The sequence below is a fragment of the Prionailurus bengalensis genome, chromosome F2, assembly GCF_016509475.1.
Source record: "Prionailurus bengalensis isolate Pbe53 chromosome F2, Fcat_Pben_1.1_paternal_pri, whole genome shotgun sequence".
Taxonomy (NCBI): domain Eukaryota; kingdom Metazoa; phylum Chordata; class Mammalia; order Carnivora; family Felidae; genus Prionailurus; species Prionailurus bengalensis.
Genome location: NC_057353.1, coordinates 47,182,447 through 47,198,518, shown reverse-complemented (window position 1 = coordinate 47,198,518; position 16,072 = coordinate 47,182,447). Strand labels below are relative to the sequence as shown.

The following is a 16,072-nucleotide window of genomic DNA, read 5'->3' as shown; positions in this document are numbered from 1 at the left end:
AAGATACCTACCAGCTATGGACTTTGTCAGTTTTCCAAATGCTCTTCTGCCCCAGGGATGCACAGACCCTCAGGCAAAACCACCCCTGCAAAGAATGCTCTGCTGGGATCACTTCCGCCAGCCAAAGCCCCATTCTCTCAGGCACAGGGGAGCAGGTTTTGACTCAAAGGAGCACCGGAGCCACTGACATAAACCCTGCTGTGACCTTGCCCCCACCCACCACCCTCTCCTTTCTCATAACTAACCTCCCATAAGACTCCCAGAGCCATTGACCTCCTCTTCCACACTTCTCCGCAGGCAGCCTGGCTTATTCCTCCCACCTCTCCCTCTAGGGATCCTACCCTATGGGTCATCAACAAACTTCTTGTCAAGTTCAAAGGCCAGTGCCCTTGGCCCCTTGGCTGTACGTGAAATCCTCAACTGTTCATTCTTCAAACTTTTCTTCCCTTGGTTTCTATGAAATCAAGCCTCTCCTAGTTCTCCTGCTCTCTCTCTGAACATTCAAGTTCTTGTTTCTTCCTCCTCGCAGCCTTTGCTTGTCCGGGACGTCGCCCTCCGCCCACCAGTGTTCTCTCCCTCACACCCTCTCGCCACTGATTCTTTCTTAGTGTCAGCCATGATTTCCATGATCTACATGCCGATAACTCCAGCCCAGACGTTTCCCCTCTGACTTCTATTTCCTGGAGGTGCTGGTCCTCACATGGGTGTCACGTGGGCCTGAGATCCGCCAGGTCCAGGGCTGAATTCATCTCCCCATCAGGGCTCTTTGGCTGCAAGCAACAGGGACTGACCCTGACTTGCCGGTGCACGGAAGAGACTAATTGGAAGGATTGCAAGATGGTTCCTAGAATCAAGGGAATCACTGGACAGCCTGGCGTCTGGTAGCCTGAACAAGGCCACTGCCCAGATTCAAGTTCCCGAGAGCAAATTTGACACACCCAGCTCAGATCATGGCCCCACTCCTTGGGGTCTGTAATCAAAATAAAGTGGAATGAGAGACGCAAAAGGTCTCAGACAAGACAGCAGCCACCAAGCCTTCCAAGTTTGTTTTTCTTCTGGACCAGAAGGGAGTCTCTCTCTCTCTGTCTCTCTCTGTCTCTCCCTCCCTCTCTCCCTCACTCCCTCTCTCCCCGCTTCCCCCAACTCAGGTATCTCAACGCCAGTCAGTCATTACATTCTGAGATTTTTAAAGTAGTTCTCCAAACGATGGCCTTCTCCATCCCTTGGACCTCTGGCCTCCTTTGGAGTCTTATGATCTCTTGGCTTGATGACTACTGGCGGCCTCCTAAAAAGTCTCTGCTCCCTCTCTTGTCCACCTCAAGATTGTCCTCCACGTGATAGCCAGAGTGATCTATCTAAATCCAGAGCTAGCCACGTGACTCCCCTGTTTGAGCTCCTTAACCTAGAGGGTGAGCTATGGGACTGGCAGCCCACATTTCTTGTTACCAAAGAAAATTCTGCGGGGACCTGGCCCCTACCCACAACCCCTTCGCTGCAACCTGGTTTTTGTCTGTTTGTCTGTCTGTCTGTTCTTGCTTCTGGCACTCCCTCTTCCTGCGTGGCTTTCTTCTCCCCCTACCACTGTACCCCCACCTGGCCGTTACCAGTTTACCTTTAAAAATCGAATGAGGCTTCACGTCCTCAAGGCTGCCCTCCCTAAGCCTTTCCTGACATTTCACGAGGTGTTGAGGATCCCTCCTGAGCGCTTCCATAATGCCCTGAGCATATCTCTATGATCACCACACACAACCCACTGTTTGAGGAGTATCTGTTCAGGTGCCTATCTCTCCTACTCTCTACACATTCTTGAAAAGCAGGGATAAGACAAGGCATACATACAGTAGGTGCTTAATAAATGGTGGGTGTTTTTTTTGTTTTTTTTTGAATGGTCACTGACTTTGGTAAATCATGTAACATCTTCTGGGTTGCAGCTTCCTCACTGCAAAAAGGAGATAGGTCGACCTCTCCCGTGTTGTGCGATTAAGTGAGATGATATAAATGGAACGCCTTGCATGGTGCCTGGCACGTGGTAAGTACTCAATTAAAAGTCACTTTCCTCACCGCCCAAAGCCCCTTTTCCCTCACCAGTAGAAGAGAAAAGAATGCTTGGTGCCCTCTGCTTAACAGTGCGTTTCCTCTACTGGAGTGTAAGCTGTATGAGAAAATGAGGCCAGGCCTATATTATTAATTGCTAAATCTTTTGCAGGTGGCAGGTGCTCAATCAATATTTTTAGGATAAATGAGTAATCATTATCTGTGCTTATCTGACCCTGCATGTGTGCCTTCAATGAACTTAACGTTCTGTTTCCTTTTCCCATTTAAAAAAAACAAAAAAACCCCACCATCTTCAATTTCTTTAGTAGGCACGGTTTCCTGTTGCAAACCAGCCAAGGCTTGGGGAAGAAGAGTCACCCCACCCAGGCCCGCGCCACAGTCCGGGCTTTGGCGAGCCACGCTGTAGCCCTGGGCAGGGTGACTGCAAGTGCCCTGGGGAGGGGCACTGACACCCCTTCACCTGCCGACTGGCTTGGAGCACATGCTAGCTCACTGACGCGTACTGGCCCATTTAATACCCCTAACAGTTGTGGGTGGGAGGTACCCTCTTCCCGCTGTATCAGGCAGGCTCCCAGAAGGGACCGGTTAGTGTTCTCAAGCCGGGGAACTGAGAAGAGTTTAATGAAAGGAATTTTGTAAAAGGGTGAGCAGGGTTTAAGGAGTCGGCAGGGAATAGGGTAAGTACCCCAGGGCTGGCGGCGGCAGAGTCCTTATCACCCCCCAAAATAAGAGGAGCAGCCAACCCACAGCATCCCAGGAGGGAGGGAGCCAGGACCATAAATACCCTGGCCTCTGCTTCTGCCTGCAGGGTGGGTGGTGGCGGGGGAGAGGGGCGTGATCCCCGGTGCCAAATGCACCCCGGCCGGTCGGAGGGGTGGGCTTTCCAGGCCCCGGGTAGGATGAGAAGAGTCAGGAGTGACCATTGTAACTAGGCTAGCCAGCACTAGGTGAGGCAACCCCTGCTGTCTAGCTTTTAATCTGCCCACTCTGCTCCTCTGTCTCTGAGCGGCATGTGACTCCATTTGTCTGGCCTCCCATGCCCACTAATTGTGCTTCCATTGAGACTAGGGCAGACGGCAGCACTCTGGGCTGTTCTGGAAGCTTCCGCGAGGACCCTAAGAGATAGTCATGTCAGCATGGGACAAATGGGGAACTCCCAGATGAGGAAGGAAGGCAGTCCAGTCTTTATAAACACATACACATACCACACACACACACACACACACCCCATGCTGCTCTGTGAACATGCGCGCACACACACACACACACACACACACACCCCATGCTACTCTATGAATATACACATGCACACACACACCCAGGCTGCTTTGTGGACACACCCACATACATACACACACCGCCCCCATGCTGTTCTGTGAACCCCTAGGAAACCACCTGGGAACTCAACTCCAGGAGCATGGAGAATGCATCAGTGGACCCACCCCAGCACAGGCCCCTGCGGCAGTTAAGATCCTGGCTTGGGAATCAGACTCCCCAGGACTTGAATCCTGACTCTACCACCAGCTATGTGAATTTGGGCCTCATTTGTGAAACGGAAACCGTCATACCAGTAGGGGTGTTGTTAGGATTTAAATGCAACAGGCAATTTGCTTTGCACTCATTAAATGTTATCTACAAACCCCATCACGGTCATTTCTGCAGCTTTGCCCTACCGTAACTTTCGACCTAATTGCTGACTCATTACAACTTTCAGAACCCTTTAAGAATGAATACTTCTACAACTAAGGAAAAGGATGATGATATCTGGTAGGGAATTTTCAAGCATGACTGTTACACAAACCCAGTGGGCCTGGCCACGCAAATATTACCGTGCCTCTTTTAAAGATGGAGAGAGCAACTAGCATCCAAGGAGACTAAGTGACTTGTTCAAGGTCACACAGGCAGTAACTGGCTGAGTCAGGGGCATCCCACTAAGGAGGCAGCACCTGCCAGCCGGCCTCCGCGGAGGCAGGTCTTCGCCCCCCAGAAGGGGCCGCCCTGCGCTCCCACGTTGGCTGTGGGAGGCCGGATCGCTTAACAATATGTGTTTCCCCAAACTGTCATTATGTCCTTGTCGGCAACAAGGAATATGTGAGCCACTTCCTGCGAGCAGGGGAGTGGCGAGGGCCCGCGGTCGGTCGGGTTGGCCTGTCCTCCGCGCACCGCCCTGCGGTCTTCCAGGCCCCAGACCGCCTCTCGGGGCTTCTGGCTGCCGGCAGCGTGTCGGCTTCCCTGGGGTTGTCGCTGTGGTCAGGGACAGCGAGAGGAACCTGGCCCAAGGCTCCGCCTACTGGAGGTGGACGCCTGACAGCGAGAAGCCCATGTCTGAAAGCACGGCGTGCATTAGCATCCTCTCCTTCAGAGAGAGCTATTTTTGTCTTTCATCTCCAGAAACCGCGTTCCAAGATCAGGGAGGCAAGTGTCAGAAGGAGAAAACGGCCAGCGTCTGGAGCTCAGAAGAGAACAAGCCCCTGCTATTTCCTCCACGACAACGACAACAACAGTTGCCCCGGCCGCGACGGAGCTGGCTTCCCCTGCCCTTGGGTACCACACGACGTCCCGCACCCCCGTCATCTTTCTGTGGGATTTCTCTCCACACGCTCCACGGAGGAACCGGGTTCGTTGCCATGGTTACTAGCAAGTCACGTGGCAGCCTGGCTACCTAGCGGTGTAGGAGAACAGTGGGAGCCGACGAGCCGGGGGGGGAAGCATCCCTCCCCCCCATCGGTGGCTTTTTCTTAGCCGACCCGCACGGCCCCAGAAGTCTTCCTCATTTCTGACCTGCCCAGCTCTGGGGTGAAGGGCCAGCCTTTCTTTGAGCAGCAGTATTTCCCTTTCATAATGGGATCAGCACAAGCCTCCTTCAAGGGCTTCTCCTTCTGGTCCAGGAGCCCCTCTGCCCCTCCCCAACGCCTCCTTTCCCTGACTCCTCACTCACACACACACACACACACACACACACACACGGGTGCTGTAATTAAATAGCTGTGTTGAGTGGGAATGGGTGGAGCATGCAGCCTACACCCCTTGAATAAGCTCTTTTTAAAAAAATCTGAGGATGGCATGAGTCAGGGAATTTCGAAGCCGTGATACAATCAGGACAGCGATGCCTCCAGGGGGTGGTGGCAGGGAGCATGGACTCACCCGGATCGTCCACACGCCAGGCAGGGTCTGCTTTCCCAGCCACGGCCGTGAAGGGGGTCCACAGAGCCTCAGACTTGGAGTCATGGAAGTGGGTATATTCCGCCAGTCTCTGCCGTGGCGGGGCAGTCCTGGCGCCTGGCCATTGCCTTCCGGGGCAGAGGAGGTCTGGGGCCTGGAGGAAGCTCTCCAAAAACAAAGCTCTCTGCCTCCTCCCCCCACCCCCTCCTTCCCCACAGAACCAGGCCACGTTAGCAAGTTAGCGCGAGCCCGTGCTCTGAGAAGTTGGTCAGTGAGTGGGTGCACCTTAGCAACAGCACGGGCTGCGAGCGCACGTCTTTCTTTCCCTGACGGTCACAGTTGCCTACTTCTTTAGGTTCAGGTTACATCGCATCTTGTCAATTCCACCAGACTGGCTGGCGTGCTTTCTTTCCCCGAGGCAAAACCAAAGTCTAGATGGTGGAAACAGACCCGGAAGAGTCGGCAGGCAGCAAAAGGCAAGGCCTGGAAGGGATGCTGGCCCAACTGTGCTAGGTTGGTTCCGAGGACTCGCTTCGGGACCCCTGCCTCAAAGAGCAAAGTGTATTCCGGGAGAAGAAGCAGACAGCTTCCTGCACGTCACTAACCTTACGAAGCACCGCAGGGCAAAGACCGAGGAGACCAAAAGTAAGGGGGCAGGGATGCAGCCCAAAGGGGTGTGAGACTCTATCCAATGGGGTACAAAATGCAGAACTTTTTTTTTTTTTTGAATCTGCTTTGGTACATGTATCATAACGTACATAATTGTGTCCAGTAGGTTCAGTTTGGGCTGAGATTAAGAAAGAAGAGCATAGCCAAAACGACAGGAGCTTCAGCAGGAAACAAGTTAATTTGCCCCTCATGTAAATGGACTCCGGAGGCAGGCCGCTCGGCTGGTGAGCTGTCTTTCCTGGTTGCTCCAACATTCTCAACAGGCAGCTGCCACTTCACTATCCAAGGCTGTTGCTCATGGCCAAGCCGTCCTGTTCACGTTCTAGGCGGCAAGGAGAAAGAAAGGAAGAATCACATGTGCCTCCTGTGAGGACACTTCCTGGAAACTGTACTGTCCGCATTTAGCATTTACCTAGCATTTTGTCACATGACTTTGCGAGCTGCAAAGGATCCTACGAAACGTCATCTATTAAGGAATGCTAAACGTGCCTATCGGGGAATGCTATTGAAGGAAGCATGGACAGTGGGGTGCCACCCGCACGGGTGTATACTTACAAAAAATAAATGCACCTGTTAGGGGCATAATCAAAACTGTGGCCTTTGGGGTAGAGTTCAAAGACCACTGCTATGGATTATATACCCTAGAAGTACATATAACTGATTGAAGGAAGGAGTGAGGGATTTTTTTTTCCCCACCACCTTGCATCCATCCATCCTTCTCCTGGTAAAGCGGTTAGGTGCGTTTTGTGTGTGGGCTCATCTCTCCCCCATTCTCAGCCATGCCGTTGTGAGGGGGTCCTAATTCGCCTTGGCTCATCAACTTCTCCCACACCCTTGGCCAATAGGATTGGTGCGGGTTGCTGAGAGTCAGGTCCAAGATTTACATTCAGCTCCTAGAAGGGGCACAGTGGACATAAAGCTCTCAGCCCATGAAGTCTGGAGCCACCCAAACCCCCCTACCACCCAGATAGGAGAGCACAGCCCTCATCTAGAGGAGAGGGGAGAAGCCACACCGAAAGGACCAGGTCTTGGCGACCCCATTTTAGCTCCGTCTCAAACTGCATTGAAACACAGCATCACTTGTGGTGAGGAGCCGTATTGGACCAGGTACATGAGGTCAACCCCTACAACTGGCAGAGTAACCAGGTGGAAAGAGCCTGGGACAGGTGACTTCCTGGAGCAGAGCCACAGTCTCTGGCTGGATGTTGATGTGAAAGAGAAATCAATTTCCATCTTGTTAAAGCGATTGTTTACATAAGAGTCATTGTTTTAGTGGCTAGACTATAACCTAACGGGTACACGTGTATTATTTCATTTAATTTCTTTTTAATGATCTTATTTCATTGCCCAAGGTCTTACAAGCAAGTGGGTGCATGGCGAGAATTTGGGCCCAGGACTGGCTGACTCAGTATTCTCTGCTCTTGCGGGCCCTCCGCTAACTCTCTTCCCTCCATGCTGGGTGGGGTCACACCTTTTACTCTGTGCTGTCGTGTCTCTTTGCATGTGGCCGCTTTGGAGCCAGAAGCTGTGCGGTTCCCACTTGCATTGCCCCGGTCAGGCTGGGCCCTGGTGCTCCATAGCTGTTGATCCAATAAATAATAAATGGTGTTACTGAACTTCAGAACAGATCTAGCAGGCTGTTGGAGGATCAAATGAGATCATGTTTGAGAAGAGGTTTTGAAAACTACACAGCGGTTATAGTTAGCCCTTTTGTTAGGAAATCCCCCGTATTAGGGGCAGGAATGTGGCTGTTTCTGGCTCTGCCTTTTGGTGCCTTCCTCTGAGAGACAGGCCTTGGGGTCGTGTTACTCTTAAGAGTCAGAGGGCACCTTTGAGACCACTCAGATGCACCTCCTGGTGCCCTCCCACCCCCCACCCCCACATCAGGTGCACTTGTCCTCCTTGATGGCTTCACCAAGGGGTCAATTGGTCAGTGACCCTCCCAACAGCTGGGCACATGGGCAAAATAGGACTCGACAGTGTAGGGTAGGGGACAAGTTCCGTTCCGCTCCCCAGATAGATCCATGAGTTCTCTCCTTTTTGCCTCTGCACGTGTGCTTTCCTCCCCAATAGTCCGAAATCCTCTTTCTTTCTTTTTTTGTTTTTTTTTTTTAAAGTTTACTTATTTATTTTGAGAGAGAGTGCAGGAGGGGCAGAGAGAGAGGGGGAGACGGAGAATCCCAAGCAGGCTCCACACCGTCAGTGCAGAGCCCGACACGGGGCTCCAACTCACGAATTGTACGATCACGACCTGAGCCAAAATCTTCGGAGCCATCCAGACACCCCCGGAGTCCTCTTTCAAGTTCAGGTTCAAAGTCACCTGCCCTGTAGAAGTCTTCCAAGTTTGGCAGGGGCATTTAGGTGGTCTCCTCTCTTTCTTGCTGTGTCATTTTGTACTTAACTCTATTGTAAGACATATCAAATTACATTTTTATTTGTGCTTTTTTATAAACCCACTTCCTCACCCCTCCAAACTATCACCATCACCCTTCTTACATGAGATTTTCAAGGACAGAGACTTGTCTTACTCTCTTGATTCTCCAGCACCTACCTCAGTACCTGGCACCTGTTGATAATTTAATGAACGCTATTGAAGGGATGAGTGAGTAAACACGTGAGCAGGGGCTGAAAACTTGGTCCCTGGCGTGAGACAAACTCATGTCCAAATCCCCTTGACGAATCATACTCATCCACTCATTCAAATTTTTAGTGAGTACCTATTATATTCCAGCCACCCTGCTCGACATTACCATAGGGCAATCGGGAGGGATGGGGTCTCTGCCTCACAAGCTCATATCTGAGGGAATGGTAGAGACTGAAAAGAAAAAAGCCCATCAGTAAGTAAACAAGTCTCTAATATGTCCTCCGAAGGCCATGAGCGGGGGGAGTGTGACAGTGGACCTGAAGTTGGGGTGGACTACTTTGAGTGACGAGCGGGCAGGGAGCATCCGAGTGAGTCCCGAAGAGTGGGAATGAGACGGCTTTTTGGAGGGCTAGGGGGAAAATGAGGAACAGCCACCAACAGAAAAAAGGTTCTTCTCTCTCTAAGGCTTAGTTTCCTCATCTAGACATTGAGATAATAATAGCATCCGCTACATGGTTTTTGAGAAGCTTAAATGCATTGAAACACAGCATCCAGCCAGGCACACAGGAAGCACTCTATATGTTTTAGCTCTTATTGTCAGTTATGGGTCATGCGACAGAAAGGAAGCGAGGGTGAGGCCATGTGGCCCTCTGTAATTGCCACTTCCTTTTCCAAGGTTCCAAGCCATCTGTTAAATCACCCACGTAAGAATGTTCCTGGGGAATTAAAAAAAAAAAAAAGAATGTTCCCGGGCACCAACGTCCATCTCTCTGGTCTACGGTCTCTAGAACCTCTTTCAAATGCGTGTACATTCCTCAGGTTGGCAGAGAAAATAAACCAAATGGAAACTTGTCTGTGAAAGCCCTAAACGAAGGTACTTATTGCTACTGTGTTCTTTCTCCGGCGTTTCCCCATAGTCTCTGGACACCCCATGTTCTGGCTGGCGGCACACCATCTGGTTAGCCAAGGACCTTCTTAAGCCAGGCCCCTGAAACTGAGTGTGGAACTGCCAGCAAGCTCTGGCCGAGCCGGGACCTGGCCTGAGGCCTGCAGACCCAGCACAGCCTCACACGTAGGTAATAAGTTAGTAGCAGAGGCAAGTGTATTGCCTCCCCCTTAGAACAACCAGATTTTTCTCCAGCCTCCTAAGTTCTAGCAGGTGAGACAAGTTTTGCCCTGTGACTCCACAACCATGGCCGTCTTTCAAGGAATTTCAAGACACTCACAAGGCTAGTCTTCCCTCCTGGGCAGACGGGAGGATCTTGGCGTTTGTAACAGCAGCAAAGAGAAGGGTTCTCGGAATCTCAGAGGCAAAAGGCATCCCTGCAGTTCAAATTTTTCTGAACCCGTGATTTCTCCGATGAGGGGTGCGTGCGTGCGTGTGTGTCGTGTGTGCACGCACATACGTGTGCGTGCAAGAGAGGACAAAGAGTGCTGGCTCCATACTCTAAAGCCACTGACTCTTGTAGATACGGTTATTTCACGTATACGTGTTTTCAAGGCTGCCCTTAAATGGTAACATCAGCAGAAAGATGCCAAAGAGTGTGGCAGTACAAGGGCTTAATTACAGGGACCTTTGTCCGACGAACATGCCAATAATTTGCCTAGCTGAATGATTCAGCAGTAATCCTGCCAGGTTCCCCAAAAAAAGCCCATATCTGGGATGACGTAATGTCTCTCCAGCCCGATGCAGCCATCTCCCCACACCCACCGTCACACATTTACCGTCTCTTCTTAGGAGCCACATTTCCATCTGTGAGCTCTTCACTTGCCATCTGCATTGTGACAAATATGTATTTTATTATTTAAATGGCATTACAATGTACAGTGTTGCTAATCTAGCCCGTCATGTTTAGAAAGGCAGTAGAAAAATGAAAACCGAAAAAAATCCTAGCCCCTGGTGAGTTCTATGTCGGCAACTCATGCCTGCAGAATGCCTCCCAGTATCTCAGGTTGGATATTTGATCTGGGCATCCCATGAATATTTATACTTTGGGGCAAAGTGATTGGTTTAATTTGTCACTGGAAATTGAGGTGACAGTCTCGATTTCCGAAGCGGTACGCGTGGCAGGGACTGTGAAGGGAAAGAGACTCTGGTCCTACCCCAATGCACTCTGTATGGAGCTGGAAGATACTTTTGCTTGCCTACCTCAGATCCGTCAATCTCCCCCTTCTTCCTGACCGGACAGGTGCTCGGGGAAGGTGTTCTTCTCCTCATCTAAACTAATTTTGGTTTTCCTTGCCACTCCTGGCTAGACACTGCATTCATTTTATTTCAGTTTATTTCAACGAGGAATTAAAGGAGTCCTGCTGCGCGGGATGGGGGGAAGGTGGTTCTGAGAAAGATTTCTTTCCTGATAAAAAAAAAAAAGATCCAAAGAATAAGTAGCTCCCTTTTTTGACCTCTGGATGTTGTTATGATGCAAGGAACTCCTGCAGCCATCCTGCAGACGTGAGGGGAGGTAGCTGGAAGAATGACAGAGATGGCGAAAATTTGAGTCCTCGATTGTTGATAAGTCGATGATAAACCAACCCAGAGCTGCCTCCACGTTTAGACATCTCATTATATAAGATAATAAATCCTTTGTTATTTAAACTGGTTGGTTCAAGGCTTTCTGTTCCATAGAAGCTGAAAATGTCTTAACTATGTGAGGCAGTGACTTTCAAGCTTTTTGGTCATAAACCAAAGTGAGAAATATGTTTATGTGTAATGCACTCTAAAATGTTCCATTTTTTTTTCTACTTAATCTTTAAAAATTCAGGTCATGACCCAACACAGTGATTTCAAAACTCACTAGTGGGTCATGATCCACATTTCTGAGAAACAGTCACAGGGCACATAAGCTAGTGTGATATAATGAAAGCATAATGTGGTTAAGTGTCACAAAAGACATACTAACACAGTGCTGATCACTTTGAACTTGGGGAAACAGGGAAGCTTTCGCGGGAGGGCCAGACCTTGAAAAATACCTACGTTTGGGGGTTCAAGGAATGGGATGAGAAAAGACGAGATGGTGAGAAGTGCAGACACCCTCCAGCACCAGTGTGTAAATGTGGGCAGAGGTTGATGTATGTGATTTGGAGAGTAGTGAGAAGTAAGGTCTGATTCTAGTTAAAGAATGTGCAGCCTTGAATGGCAAGCAGATGAGAGGCCGGATGAAGGCGTTCAGAAAGGGCCAGGACTAAGGAAGTCTAAAATGCTGGCAGTTGCAGCCTGGGTTGGGTCTGTGTCATAGCAGAAGCTCAAACTGGTGGCGTTTAAAGCTTGAGGCGGCAAGTGACAAGGGCCTCCGCTCTGGGAGGGGAGCCCCCGCTCTGTCCCTTCATTCTGCCTATACTCACTAAAAACCCATCTTACGTGCTCTGCCTGTGAGCTGCTTTCGGCGATGGGCAAACAGCGAGCTGGCCTTTCTAAGAATTCAGCCTGGCATCCCCCACGTGAAACCGACAGTGCCGATATTGTGATTCTTCTAAAGAAAACCCACAGGGTGAGAAAGAGTGGCCGGTTTTCCATTTCAGAAAGGCCAGCAACCCCCAACTTCTCATTGTTCTTCTTGCGCCCACCTACTTGCCTTCTCATGAGTTCGTTCACATTTTGTTAGATCTCGCCCCAGAAGTCGGGCTGAGCCTTGCTGCTTGGCACCTCTAGTGGGAAAAAAAAAAAAAAAAAATCAGTGGAGGAGGATTTGAAATTGTTGGTTAAATTGGATGTTTGTGCTATCTGTGGATTTTAATTACCCATGTCATTCCTTCTCTACTCTCTCCCTGAAAATCAAGAGTTGATTCTCATGATGGAAATTAATCAGAACTAGACTGTGACTTCTCTTTTATTATACCCACAGACCTAAGGGATGGGCAAATCGGAGAGGAATTTTACCAGAAACCCAAATACTGGAGAATAGAACCAGATTATAATAAATCTAAAGCAGAGGCAAGTTTATTCTTATCCTCCCCCTTTAAATTAGCGACTTTTTTAATGTGTAAATCGACATGATCAGATTTCTGGAGCCTTGTTTCTGCCTTGACATTTAACACTGTTCGCGATTTGGGCAAAGGTCCCTACATTTCTGCCCCGACTGGCTCCAGACAGAAAATCACAAATAATACATATCCTTTGGGAGCACAAAGCAAATTCATTGCTTCATTTGGAGTGAAGGACATTTCCACGATGAAAAGCACCAGTTTAACCGCATTTGACCCCAGAGCATATGAAATTAAGTGATGAGTTAGCATGATTACATTGGTTAATTATCTCATCAATATCTTCTTCAAGTGGTTTATTCGGGCTTTTCTTTGTAGAACTTTTCAACGCCTCATGTGTTTGGAACTTCAGAATGGAGTTCACACAGTGAATAAGTGTGTGAAGGAAAGAGTAGAGAGGTGGGTGCTTTCCTCTCAAGTCCAAAGCCACACTATCCATCTCCTCCCAGTCCTGCTTGTGCTCCTGGCTTTCCTGCTTGGGTGCTCACAACCCCCATCTTCCAGGGACCTAGTCCCTTTGTGTCATCCCGGGTGCTGCCGCTCCTCACTGCCACGTGCAGCTGATCACCAGCTTCTTGAACTTGTCTGCCTCCCCTCTGTTTCCGCTGCTCTCACACTGAATTCAAGGGCTCAGCGCTGCAATCTGCACTGAACGACTGGGCCAGCTTCTTGGAGTGGCCTTTCTGCTCCATTCCTCTCCCGTCTCAGTCAACCCCTTACTTGGCTACTGGAGTGACGTCCTAAATCCCAGCTTCAAACCGGCCACTCACTCCCTTGCACTGCGTTCCTCAGTGACTCCCCATCCAAATCCAAACTTATTAACACAACATTCAAGACCCTTCAATACTGAGCCCCAGCGCCTCACCGCAGGGTTTTCTCCCACGATGCCTGGTTCACGGACCAGAGTGAAGGGCAGGGTAGAACCTCCTTGTATGTCATCGTGAAGAATTGATCATATTGTATCACGATTCCTCGGAGTCTGAAACACCTTCTAGACTCTAACCTTCAAGAGAGCAGGGGATGGGTTTTCACTATCAGTGTCTACCATTGTGCCAGGCACATGATCTGTACACAATAAATATTAGTTGAATGAATGCAGATGTAAGAAATACCTCAGAGTTTCTCGTTTGAAATGGAATTTGCTTACCAATACCTAATATAGCCTTTTAACTTTCTACTAACATACGTATTCAGGATGCACAAAACAGTAAGCGTTCATAATCCCACCATAAGTTAAGACAATTGGAAAATCTACTGCCTGAATTTGGAGGAAATTTAGGGTAATTCTAAGTCTTATACGGCTGACTTGAGACTCAAAGTCGGGCACAGGACCTACTCCATGACGTCAAGCGATGTAGGCCTATAATGCCAAAGAAGGAAGCTGGACATTTTATTTCTCTCTAGATTTTTGTCCTTTGGCCTAGAGGCCTAAGGTCTGGCTTGCCCAAAACGTCAAGAATCCATTCTTCAATTACTCAGGTTCTTTGCTTCAAGACAGAACTTCATTCTTTTCTTCCCAAGCTTACTAACAGTAAGCTCTCGCTTTCTGCATTTATTTAGACACTGCGAGTCCCAGTTTAATAAATATATTCGCAGAAAACAATAAGTGGAAAGTTGTGTACATGTATACGTGACGGCAGCGGGTGGGTGGGCATAGTTTATGGCAGTTGTGCCCTGGGAGAGTGTAGTCCCAGCACATGGGGTACCTTTGGGGATGACAGATACAGGAAGAGTTCTGGTAACAGTACATTCTGGGGACTATGGTTGTATGTGTGTGTGTGTGTGTGTGTGCGCACGCGCGCACATTTCACGTATTCAGGATGTCGACAAACCAGGTACTAGATGCAGGAGAACATTCTGACTCAACCTTACGAAGCGGGACTAAAGGAGTAACTACTTTCTGGATATTAGAAATTGCACCTAGCTGTGCACATTATACTCTCTTTCAGTTGAAGACCCGAGGAATGGATTCCACCAACATCCAGACGGGCAGTGAGGGGTGCCAAGGGAAAGCCACACTGCATCTTTTGGCAATCAGTAGACCCGGACAGATCACTCACGGACTGCGAGATCGTGACCTGGCTGAAGTCGGACGCTTAACCGACTGCGCCACCCAGGCGCCCCAGGACATGGCCTTTTAAAGCAGAAGTTGATGAGGAAAGAGCAGGTTTAAACGACATGAGGACAAAGTTAAACCAAGGACCACCGTGGGAAGGCTGAAAACGCAAGGTCACATGGTGCATGTGACGCGAGCAAAGTTAGCAGTGGTCAGAGAGCACCTACTGGTTCCTGCCGTTACCGAGGGAGAAACAAAGGCAAGCTGAAGAGATGCAATGAGCAGAGGCTTCTCTCAAGGCTCCGGTGACCGGGTCACCATATCCACGAAGCTTTGCCCAACAGCTATGTGTTCAGTAACGCGTTGAGTGCCTCCTAGGTGGTAACAGCCTGGGTGCTATAGGCCATGATAAGATGGTGGTCAGATGGACACAGTGCTCACCTTCCTCAGGGGTCCCTTCTGCACCTTTGGCCTGGTCCATCTTTGGCACCTTTAACATTCCGTTGTTTGGGACCACAGACATAGCCGCCCCCCTCCCCCAGGAAGGACATTCTCAAGGACAGGATTTCTCCAACAACAGCAGCTCAGAATCAAGCCCTCGAGAATCCTCTGGTGTTGGTTTTCTGACCACACCCCCCTAAGGCCTCCCGGGAGTCCAAAGTCCACTGTTATTGCGGATCTGGAATTACCTGGTATTTCCTATGCACGTTTATTTTCCTTGTGGACATTTATTCAAAAATGATCTCTAATAACTTACTTTAATAGCCTTTTCCCTGACTTTAAAGGCAACACAAACCCCTTTGATATATGAAAAAGCACAAAGAAACAAAAGATGTCCTCTATAAGCGGTAGCCGCTGAGGCCCACCCCACTCCATTTTGACCTCAGCCACACCTATCCTGAGCACTCGGAACAGTGCTTGACATGGAATAGACACTCAGCAATCAGTATGTGTCAAACGGACGGTCAAGAGCAAGTCCCATGGTCGCCATGCTGGGCCACACATCAGGCTGAGGGAAGGCGCTGTCCTGGTAATCGCAAGCACCCCTCAGCCACGCTTTCTGGGCTCACGGTGGTGGCTGCTGTAGCCCCGGGGAGCTAGAACCATATCTCCACTCTCAGGACTGCCAGCACCCCTGGGCCTGTGGCCCCTGGGCACCTTGTATAGTTGGAGTGGTCCTAGGCCCTCAGGTCTGTGGGGAACATAAACCATCTTCGAGCTTAAGAGTCCTGGTTTTCCAGGGGCACCTGGGTGGCTCAGTCAGTTAGGCGTCAGATCTCAGCTCAGGTCATGATCTCACGGTTTGTGAGTTCCAGCCCCGCATCGGGCTCTGTGCTGACAGCTCGGAGCCCGGAGCCTGCTTCGGATTCTGTGTCTCCCTCTCTCTCTGCACCTCCCCAACTCCACTTTGTCTCTCTCTCTCTCTCAAAAATAAATAAACATTAAAAAAAATAAAAAAAACAAAGAGTCCTGGTTTTCTGGAGTTCTCCATGCATGATACTGAACCCTGCACCCTTTAGAAATGGAAAGAAAGGACCCCTTTCCCACTGTCTTTTCTCATAAAG

At 49.6% G+C, this 16,072-nt stretch overlaps 1 long non-coding RNA gene across 1 annotated transcript; it reads left to right on the top strand.

Annotated features, from left to right (window-relative positions):
* Positions 1-1,119: 1,119 nt before the first annotated feature.
* On the top strand, positions 1,120-15,753 carry LOC122495671. Its single transcript, XR_006300531.1, has 5 exons — positions 1,120-2,029; positions 4,447-4,672; positions 5,573-5,862; positions 9,388-9,546; positions 14,401-15,753. It is a non-coding gene; the product is annotated as an uncharacterized LOC122495671 (long non-coding RNA).
* The last annotated feature ends 319 nt before the right edge of the window (positions 15,754-16,072 follow it).